This window comes from Zootoca vivipara, chromosome 15 (genome assembly GCF_965207765.1).
Source record: "Zootoca vivipara chromosome 15, rZooViv2.hap1.1, whole genome shotgun sequence".
Classification (NCBI taxonomy): Eukaryota; Metazoa; Chordata; class Lepidosauria; order Squamata; family Lacertidae; genus Zootoca; species Zootoca vivipara.
The window spans coordinates 7,603,403-7,612,471 of record NC_142598.1 but is presented as its reverse complement, the minus strand read 5'-3'; the positions used below and the strand labels follow the sequence as shown (position 1 = coordinate 7,612,471).

Sequence of the window (9,069 nt, the reverse complement as noted above, 5' to 3'; positions counted from 1 at the left end):
ACCACAGAGTCTAGGGCTTGCTGATCAGAAGGTCGGCGGTTCGAATCCCTGCAACGGGCTGAGCTCCCGTTGCTCGGTCCCAGCTCCTGCCCACCTAGCAGTTTGAAAGCACATCAAAGTGCAAGTAGATAAATAGGGACTGCTCCGGCGGGAAGGTAAACGGCGTTTCCGTGCGCTGCTCTGGTTCGCCAGAAGCAGCTTTGTCATGCTGGCCACATGACCCGGAAGCTGTTTGCGGACAAACGCCAGCTCCCTTGGCCTATAGAGCGAGATGAGCGCCGCACCCCAAGAGTCGGACACGACTGGACCTGATGGTCAGGGGCCCCTTTACCTTTACCTTTAGATGATGTGTCTCACAAATGCTCCCTCTGATAGGGTTGCCATATGTCAGGGATTTCCCGGACATGCCCAGGATTTAACCGGTGAAAATAGAATCCGGGGGGGGGGGGGGAGAGAGAGAGAGAGAGATTAGGAAAATCAGCAAAATGTCTGGGATTGTCTAAAAATAGCTCAACAACTTTGAATTCCATTTCCCAAAATAGCTCAACGGCTGAATTTTGCTTCTAGAAATATGACAACCCTACTCCATCATAGCAAAGAACTCAGGACAACCAGGCAGAGGGCCTTCTCAGTTGTGGCACCCACCCTGTGGAACGCTCTCCGATCAGATGTCAAGGAAATAAATCTGACTTTTAGAAGACATCTGAAGGCAGCTCTGTTCAGGGAAGTTTTTAATGTGTGATGTCTTAGTCTGTCTTTAATCTGTTGGTAGCTGCCCAGAGTGGCTGGGGAAACACATCTGGATGGGCAGGGTATAAATATATTATTATTATTATTATTATTATTATTATTATTATTATTATTATTACATTTATTGGCAGTAGCTCCTATCTCCTGAGGACAGATGGACCTCCACAAGCCACATGGTTAACATCCCAGTCATGTGGATCTTAAACTGCACTGTATCAAATGGAGCTTAATTCTAGGTTTGCATTCTTCAGGGTTTTGGGGGTTTTTTTGCCACAGGTGTGGTAATCACCAATATCCTACAAAGCATTTAAAGGAGATTTTATAAATTCATAGAGGAAACCTCTTTTGAGGTGCTCTAAGCCATGACAGCAAAACAGAATTTCCATATTTAACTAGAGGAAAAAGCTTTTAAGCCTCCCTCTTGGGGGGAAATGGAGGAAGAGGAAATGGAAACAATCTTTTTCTTTTTCTTTTAAAATGATGGGAAATCATGGCCAACAGGAAATGGGATTGGAAGATATGGATCTGGGTGTGAATTAATTATTATACAATAAGTAAATGACCATGGATCATTTTCTCAGTATAAAGACCAAGGGATTTACTGTTTCTCAATATTGGAAGCAAAGTTGTTATGTTGGACTGGAGGAAGTTTTTTTTATTGGTGATAGTAGTCAGAGAGCCTCTTTTGGACTTTTTGTCTGGAAGGAAAAATGAATGAACATGAGATGCCCGGGCTCAAAGACTGAAAAAACATTGCCTAGCAGAGGAACAGCTGGATACTACTCTGGAGGGAACATTTGAATATTTTGAAAAAATCTCATATATGCAGCTGGCAAAGGGATAGTTAGAAGTCCTTTTTACTTATTTCTTTTTATCCCTTTATTATTTTCTTATTCCTTAAATATTGTTATCTCTTTGTTACCTTTACCTTTACTTTGTTGTTTTGTTCTTGCTTCTGTTGTCCTCTGTTCTTTTGTGCTTTTTGTTGTCCTCCACTCAGGGTCAATGGGGGTTAACATACAGGTGAAAGTGATGGATGGTTGGTGAAGGACCCTGTGTGAGAGGCAAGGAAAGGAATATGTTCCAGGGTGGGAGGCTGGGAGAAGAAATAGAAGCTCCCAGGTGAGGGCTTGGAGGGTTCCCCTCTTTCTGTGTGTGACAAGTTTAGATCTACCTGAGAGACAAGACGTTGCAATTTTCTTTTTCTCTTTTGGTTTAGATTAGTTACAGGTAGGTAGCCGTGTTGGTCTGGCGTAGTTTTGGTTTAGATTAGTTTGCTTTTTATTGCAATGTATTATGAAAGGTCTTAAAGAAACCTTATTGAAAGAAAGAAAAAGAACTTCCATATTCAGGAGCAGTATACCTCTGAATACCATGTACCAATCCAAATAAAAATTTCAAAAAGAATGGGGGAAATATAGTAAAAAAAAAAACCAGTGCCCTCAAATTAATACTTGGACTTGTCTTGACTTATTTTCGCAAAATAAAATATGGTGGGAAAATGTAAGATATAGAGGGGGAAATAGAGAAGAGGAATTGAGAAGGAAACAGCTTATTAAGTATAGAACTGGACCCGCGTTGAGGGGGGAAGGAAGTCAAACAGAAATGAGTAAGAATTGAAATAGGGATGTATGTGTATCATTTGTTCTGTATGTGCAGTTATATCTTTCTGTAAGTTTGTCTTGTGAGTGATGTCTGTGTTGGTGTTGGTATAATAAGTTAATAAAAGCATTTAAAAAACGAATATCATGTATCAGCAGGGGACACAAACAATGGAGATACAGCTTGTTTCATTTCTGCACTTGTGGGCTTCTTGTAGGTATCTATCTGGCAGGCTAACGTTGGGGGGGGGAAAGTGTTGGACCAGATGAATCCCTCCAGATGTTATTGACCTGCAACTCCAGATGTTATTGACCTGCCATTGCCTATGCTGCCTGAGGTTACAGGAGCTGAATCCAACAACCTTTACAGAGGCCCAGTTTCTCCCGCCTTATATTCTTACGTGAAGCACTTAGAAACATGGGCGTACCCAGGATCAAAGCTAGGGGGGGCACACCAGCCATGCCCCCCAGCCACCCGATTGGCTAGCTGGCAATTATGTGGCCTGGATCCCCCCAGGAGGCATGGTCAACGTCCACACACCCCAGAGAAAAGAAGGCCATTTGCAAGGCAGCACATGGAGCCACCCGCGCTTGCACTCCTGCCTCGCCCGCTCCTTTAACGACAGCGGTGACTAAAACGAGGCAGCAGCAGCGAAGCTGCCTCTGTTGAAGGAAACCTGGACCTGGACCTGGGCTAACTTCAGCCCACACTCTTTCAAGTCACAGCGAGCACAGCACAGGAAATGCTGCCCCACAATGCTCCATGGCACTTCATTTGCATGTATGCAAATGAGGTGCCGTGGAGCATTGTGGGGCAGCACTTTCTGTGCTGTGCTCATTGTGACTTGAAGGAGTGTGGACTGAAGTTAGCCCAGGTCCAGGTTTCCTTCAACGGAGGCAGCTTCGCTGCCGCTGCTGCCGTTTCGCTTCAGCCAAGCAGGCTGAGGCGGAGCACAGCACGCAGCGTCCCAGCCTGTCCTCTCCAGCTGCCCTGCTTCTGGGGGGGGCAGCTGCCCCCCCTGCCCCCTGCTGGGTACGCCCATGCTTAAAAATATTTTTTAACAATGGCAATACAACCTGAACTGTCTGCAGCCAGCCAGTGGTGAGATGTGGTTCTTAGAACGCCTTGGTTTTGTGAAGTTGGCAGGATCGGATGGAGTTTTGCCTGCTCTGCTGAGGCAAAGCCGAGGCTCAAGGCGTATTAATGGAGACAAGCTGCTGTTAGGGGAAAAAACAACAACGCTGAATAAGGTTTGGGATCCAAAACTTTAATAAAACTTCCTATGTTCCCACACAAATCCGGGAGGGCGTTGGTTAAACTAACAAGGGGTATTTCTGGCTTGGGAATGATCTGGAAGTAAGCACATTATAGAGAGAGTGTGTGTGATCTTTCTTCCCCTGAGACACGCACAAACATGCACTTTTATTCACACGCACCACCAACCCAGGGCAGAGCAAACAGCTGCACTGTATGAACATAGTAGATTCGCTGCCAGGGGCGTAGCCAGGATCAAAATTAGGGGGGCAAGGGGCAAGGGGCGGGGCCAAGGCACGGGGGAGGGGCCACAGTGGGGCAAGGAAATCCATGGTTGTTCAGGGGCAAGGGGGCGCCAGGATCAGCCCGAAATCGGGCTGCTCCAACCCCCTCCTCCCCCTCCGCGATCGGCAGGGGCGAGGGGGCGCCAGGATCAGCCTGAAATCAGGCTGCTCCGATCCCCTCCTCCCCCTCCGCGATCACCGGGGCGGGTGGAGGGAAAGCTGGCTCCCACAGCCAGTCAGGGAGAAGGGAGACGTCCCTTCTAGCCGGCTGGCTGTGGGGTGGGTGGAGGGAAAGCCCCAGAGCTGCGCAAAGCGTTTGGCTGGCTTTCCCTCCACCCGCCCCACAGCCAGCCGGCTAGTAGGGACGTCTCCCTTCTCCCTGGCTGGCTGTGGGGTGGGCGGAGGGAAAGGCAGCCAAACGCTTTGCGCGGCTCTGGGGCTTTCTCTCCACCCGCCCCACAGCCAGCCAGGGAGAAGGGAGACAACTTCAGATGGCAGAGTGGCACAGAGTGGCAGCAAGGTGTTGGAGAACAGATCCTGTGTGCCACACAGCCTGCCCTGTTCCCCTAAAGCAGGCATCCCCAAAATTTGGCCCTCCAGATGTTTTGGACTACAATTCCCATCTTCCCCGACCATTGGTCCTGTTAGCTAGGGATCGTGGGAGTTGTAGGCCAAAACATCTGGAGGGCCGCAGTTTGGGGGTACCTGCCCTAAAGCTTGCCTGCTGTCCCACTGTCCGTGTGCAAACAAGATTCATTGGCCAGCCCTGTCAGAAGCGGTGTCATCTTGTCGTTTGCCACCCTCAGGCGGCAAAACGTCCTGATCGGTCTTCCAGAGAAGATCCACGGTCTTCCACACTTTTCTGTTAGGCAGTGTGTAAAGCAGTGTGTGTGTGTGTAAAAGAATTAGAAGCGCCTTCCTCTCTGCCCGCCTTATTCCCCACACCCACCCCTCTCTGATTACTGCAGAAAGCCCGTGATTCATTAGTGGGGTTGCGCCAGGCAAAACTTTCCATCAGCACACCATAAACTATAAACTGGGTCCAGAAAGAGCGAGGGTGTGCCATTTAATGTATGATGAAGAGGTGTGTGTGTGTGTGTGTGTGTGTGCCTGGCCAGCACATTTTCTTTTTTAAAAAAAATATTTTCGTATCTGCTTGTTTGGAACCATGTCCATAAACTGGATAGCATTGTATGTCCTCCCGAACATCGTGTTAATTATGCAAGGAAATGTTCTGCTTGAAGTATGGCTGAAACCCTGCTCAGGGCCCACCCCTTTGAGGCCATGGGTGGGCACTGATTCTCAGGAGCACAGCGTGTATAATTATTTAATTTGTACATTGAAATGGAAAATAACTCTGTGTGTGCATTGCTAAAGGAACTGGAAAATTCCACTGAGCTAAACTAAAGTTCTCAGAGTGCCTAAAAGGTTAAGGATGAGCTGCTCTTAAATCGCACAAAAGAAACTGAGGTTTTGCTCTCTGCATGTGTTAATCTGTGGGCATCCATTTTTTGTGAGATAATCTTTGTTCCCAAACTACCAAAGAGAAAGGGTGTGCTTAATCTCTCTCCAGGAGAAAACAGCCTCCTGGCTAAAGGAGTCTGTGTGTGGGAGAGGCAGAGCTTTGATTTCAGTTCTGGATAAAGTTATTTCATATATATTTCTAAGATCAGCCCTGAGTGCTCACTGGAAGGACAGATCCTGAAGCTGAGGCTCCAATACTTTGGCCACCTCATGAGAAGAGAAGACTCCCTGGAAAAGACCCTGATGCTGGGAAAGATGGAGGGCACAAGGAGAAGGGGACGACAGAGGACGAGATGGTTGGACAGTGTTCTCGAAGCCACCAACATGAGTATGACCAAACTGCGGGAGGCAGTGGAAGACAGGAGTGCCTGGCGTGCTCTGGTCCATGGGGTCACGAAGAGTCGGACATGACTAAACGACTAAAGAACAACAAGACGCTTGGACAAGTACATGATAATATGCAATTATTTGGATGTACCGTTATTGTTTGGGTTACCTGTTTTGGAACAAGTTCTGTTAGTAATGCTTTTGAACCATATTTTTGGACTGGACAATTTTCATTTGAAGAATAATCAGTTTTTATTCATCCTATTGCTTCCATAGGTGTGGTATTGTTATAAGAATTTTGAGGTCACACATATATAGTACCAAGAGAGCCAGTGTGGTGTAGTGGTTAAGAGAGGTGGACTCGTAATCTGGGGAACCGGGTTCACGTCTCCACTCCTCCACATGCAGCTGCTGCATGACCTTGGGCTAGTCACACTTCTTTGAAGTCTCTCAGCCCCACTCACCTCACAGAGTGTTTGTTGTGGGGGAGGAAGGGAAAGGAGAATGTTAGCCGCTTTGAGACTCCTTCGGGTAGTGATAAAGGCGGGATATCACATCCAAACTCTTCTTCTTCTTCTAATAACCACAATGCAGTTTAGCACCACAGCCTTGGTCAGCGCCAGAAAAGTTTCCTGTGTAGATATACCCTGGCCCTGCCTGTGCCAAGGGCCCCTGGGCAGGCTGCCTCCCAGGCGGAACATCATGGTGAAAGAAGAACCCCAATCTGGCCCCAGAGGAGCATTGAAAGAGCATATGCAAATGAGGACTAGTGACAAAGTTTGCTTTCCTCCCTCTTCCCTTCTAATTCCTTTTCCTTTTATGTGGTGTACTTGTGTGGAGGCAGGGACTATCTTATTATTTAGCATGCAAGCTGCTCCGGGAGTGCTTTTTCGGCTGTAGAGAGCAGGATAAAAATCCTTCAGATAAACACATGAAGTTGAATTCTTGACAGAATGATGATCTTCTAAATTCTTTGGCATCGGACCTGGGCTGGACCTAGACACATCAAAGAAGCGATTCGGTTAAATGTGTTGTTAAACTTCATGCAGGGAAATCCCGTTGGTGAAAGACCGGACTCCGCAGCGCCATCTGGTGTCACAGCGTTATAATGCCTATAAAGCGCTTTATCTTTACGAATGTAGCTGAGTCCCTGTTCTGGCTGTAAGTGATGGGATTTGAGACTGGGAAGGAACTTATTTCAGCCAAATGTAGCAGGCCGTGTCTCAGCTGAAATGGGAATGCCTTTCTGGCTGGTGTCCGGATACTCTTGTTTAAAAGGTGAAGAATGAGAGAATTGTGGATAACACACACACTAACCCGTTTGTAGCACAAAAAAGTAGTTTTTCTCAATCCAGAATTATCCCTGCTTGTCCATGGGGCATTCTATCTAGATTGAGAGATTCTAGATCAGGCATCCCCAAACTGCGGCCCTCCAGATGTTTTGGCCTACAACTCCCATGATCCCTAGCTAACAGGACCAGTGGTTGGGGAAGATGGGAATTGTAGTCCAAAACATCTGGAGGGCCGAAGTTTGGGGATGCCTGTTCTAGATCCTGTGGCCCACAAGGGAGGGTTTGGTTACGTGATATGGATTTGAAAACCCTCCCCTTGATTAGGTTATCCATGCCTTTTCCTCCCTACACATGCCCCAAGTGAATGAGGAAGGAAAGGGTGCTTGCAATCTTTGTATAAGCACACCCACAATTTCACCTTCAGTTTCACTACGCAGGTGTATGCAGTGTAAGCAGAATCCATCTGTCATGTGCTTTTATTTTCGGAATGAAACCAGTTTCTCAAGAAGTGGTTTTCAAGGGCAAAACATATGTGCTAGATCTAGATTGTGTGAACAGGCCATGTAGAAAAAAAACAAGTACTCACTCCCCATTGACTGAGGGCAGCGCTTTCCAAACTTTTCATGTTGGTGACACTTTTAAGACACGCATTACTTCGCGACCAGTGCCAGATTTACATATATGCTAAACAAGCTATCGCTTAGGACCCCACTCTCTTGGGCCCCCCCCCCAAAAAAAATTAAAGGAAAAAAAAACCTGGATGTACATTTCCAAAATATAAGATAAAAAACAAATAAAATAAAACCTACAGACAGCAACAGTGTTTGTGTTTATTAAATTACCATATAGCAAATATTCAACACAAAAAACAGCGACAATTTGTTGTTGACAAAGGACAGCTGGACATATAAAGGGCCCCATTACCTTCAGTAGCTGAGGGCCTCATCCAACCTAAATCCGGCCCTGTTTGCGACACAGTAATTCGGTTTTACTAGTGAACCCAAGGTAACCCCTTATAAGAGATATGTGTGACTTACCTACACACTGCAGCTGACACACTAATGTGCCCCGACACTTGGGGGTTTGAGGCTTAAAAAATTGCTGAGGTATGACTATTCTTCGGTCAGTGCTGTGGGTTTATTGAGGTGCTTCTGACTTGGAGGGTAGGGATTACTTTTTTATATAAAAGATTTCTTATTGTAATATCACAAAGATATAAATTTGTGTGGAGTAAAGTCACATGCTTGTTGGACGTTGCAACAAGGCCACCATATTATACCAAATTTACGGTATCTGTTTTGGCAATGCCTCTAACCACTCGACTGTGATATGGCAATTGCTCTGATAATGCCAAGCCACCCTCGCCTAGCGAACCCTGATGTCTTCCAGTGGCATGCTGTTTCTAAACATACTGCTGTCATCTGCAAGGCTACCAATTCTCTATCAATGATTTGAAAGTCATCAGAAGCTTGAATCATTAATAAAATTAACGCTGGATCAGGTGGAATTGTTTGACGTGTAATAACTGATAGCCCAGAAGTCTTTCACACACACACACACAAAAGTTCCCATCAAAGATGGAAGAAACCACCTTTCATTCCACAGTCTTGCTGTGAGATGCTTAAAGGTAAAGGGACCCCTGACCATTAGGTCCAGTCGTGACCGACTCTGGGGTTGCAGTGACCTGGTGAGCTCCCGTTGCTGGGTCCCAGCTCCTGCCCACCTAGCAGTCCGAAAGCACGTCAAAGTGCAAGTAGATAAATAGGTACCACTACAGCGAGAAGGTAAACGGCATTTCCGTGTGCTGCTCTGGTTCGCCAGAAGTGGCTTTGTTATGCTGGCCACATGACCTGGAAGCTGTACGCCGGCTCCCTCGGCCAATAACGCGAGATGAGCGCCGCAACCCCAGAGTCGGTCACGACTGGATCTAATGGTCAAGGGTCCCTTTACCTTTACCTTTAGAGAGCCAGTGTGGTGTAGTGGTTAAGAGCGGTAGACTCGTAATCTGGAGAACCGGGTTCGCGTCTCCGCTCCTC

General features: G+C 46.8%; 1 long non-coding RNA gene across 1 annotated transcript; it reads right to left on the bottom strand.

Moving 5' to 3' along the window:
- Nucleotides 1-337: 337 nt before the first annotated feature.
- Nucleotides 338-3,623, bottom strand: LOC148683358 (uncharacterized). The gene is made up of 3 exons (XR_015947334.1): nt 3,429-3,623; nt 1,679-1,803; nt 338-368 (listed from the first exon to the last, which is right to left on the bottom strand). It is a non-coding gene; the product is annotated as an uncharacterized LOC148683358 (long non-coding RNA).
- Nucleotides 3,624-9,069: the final 5,446 nt, after the last annotated feature.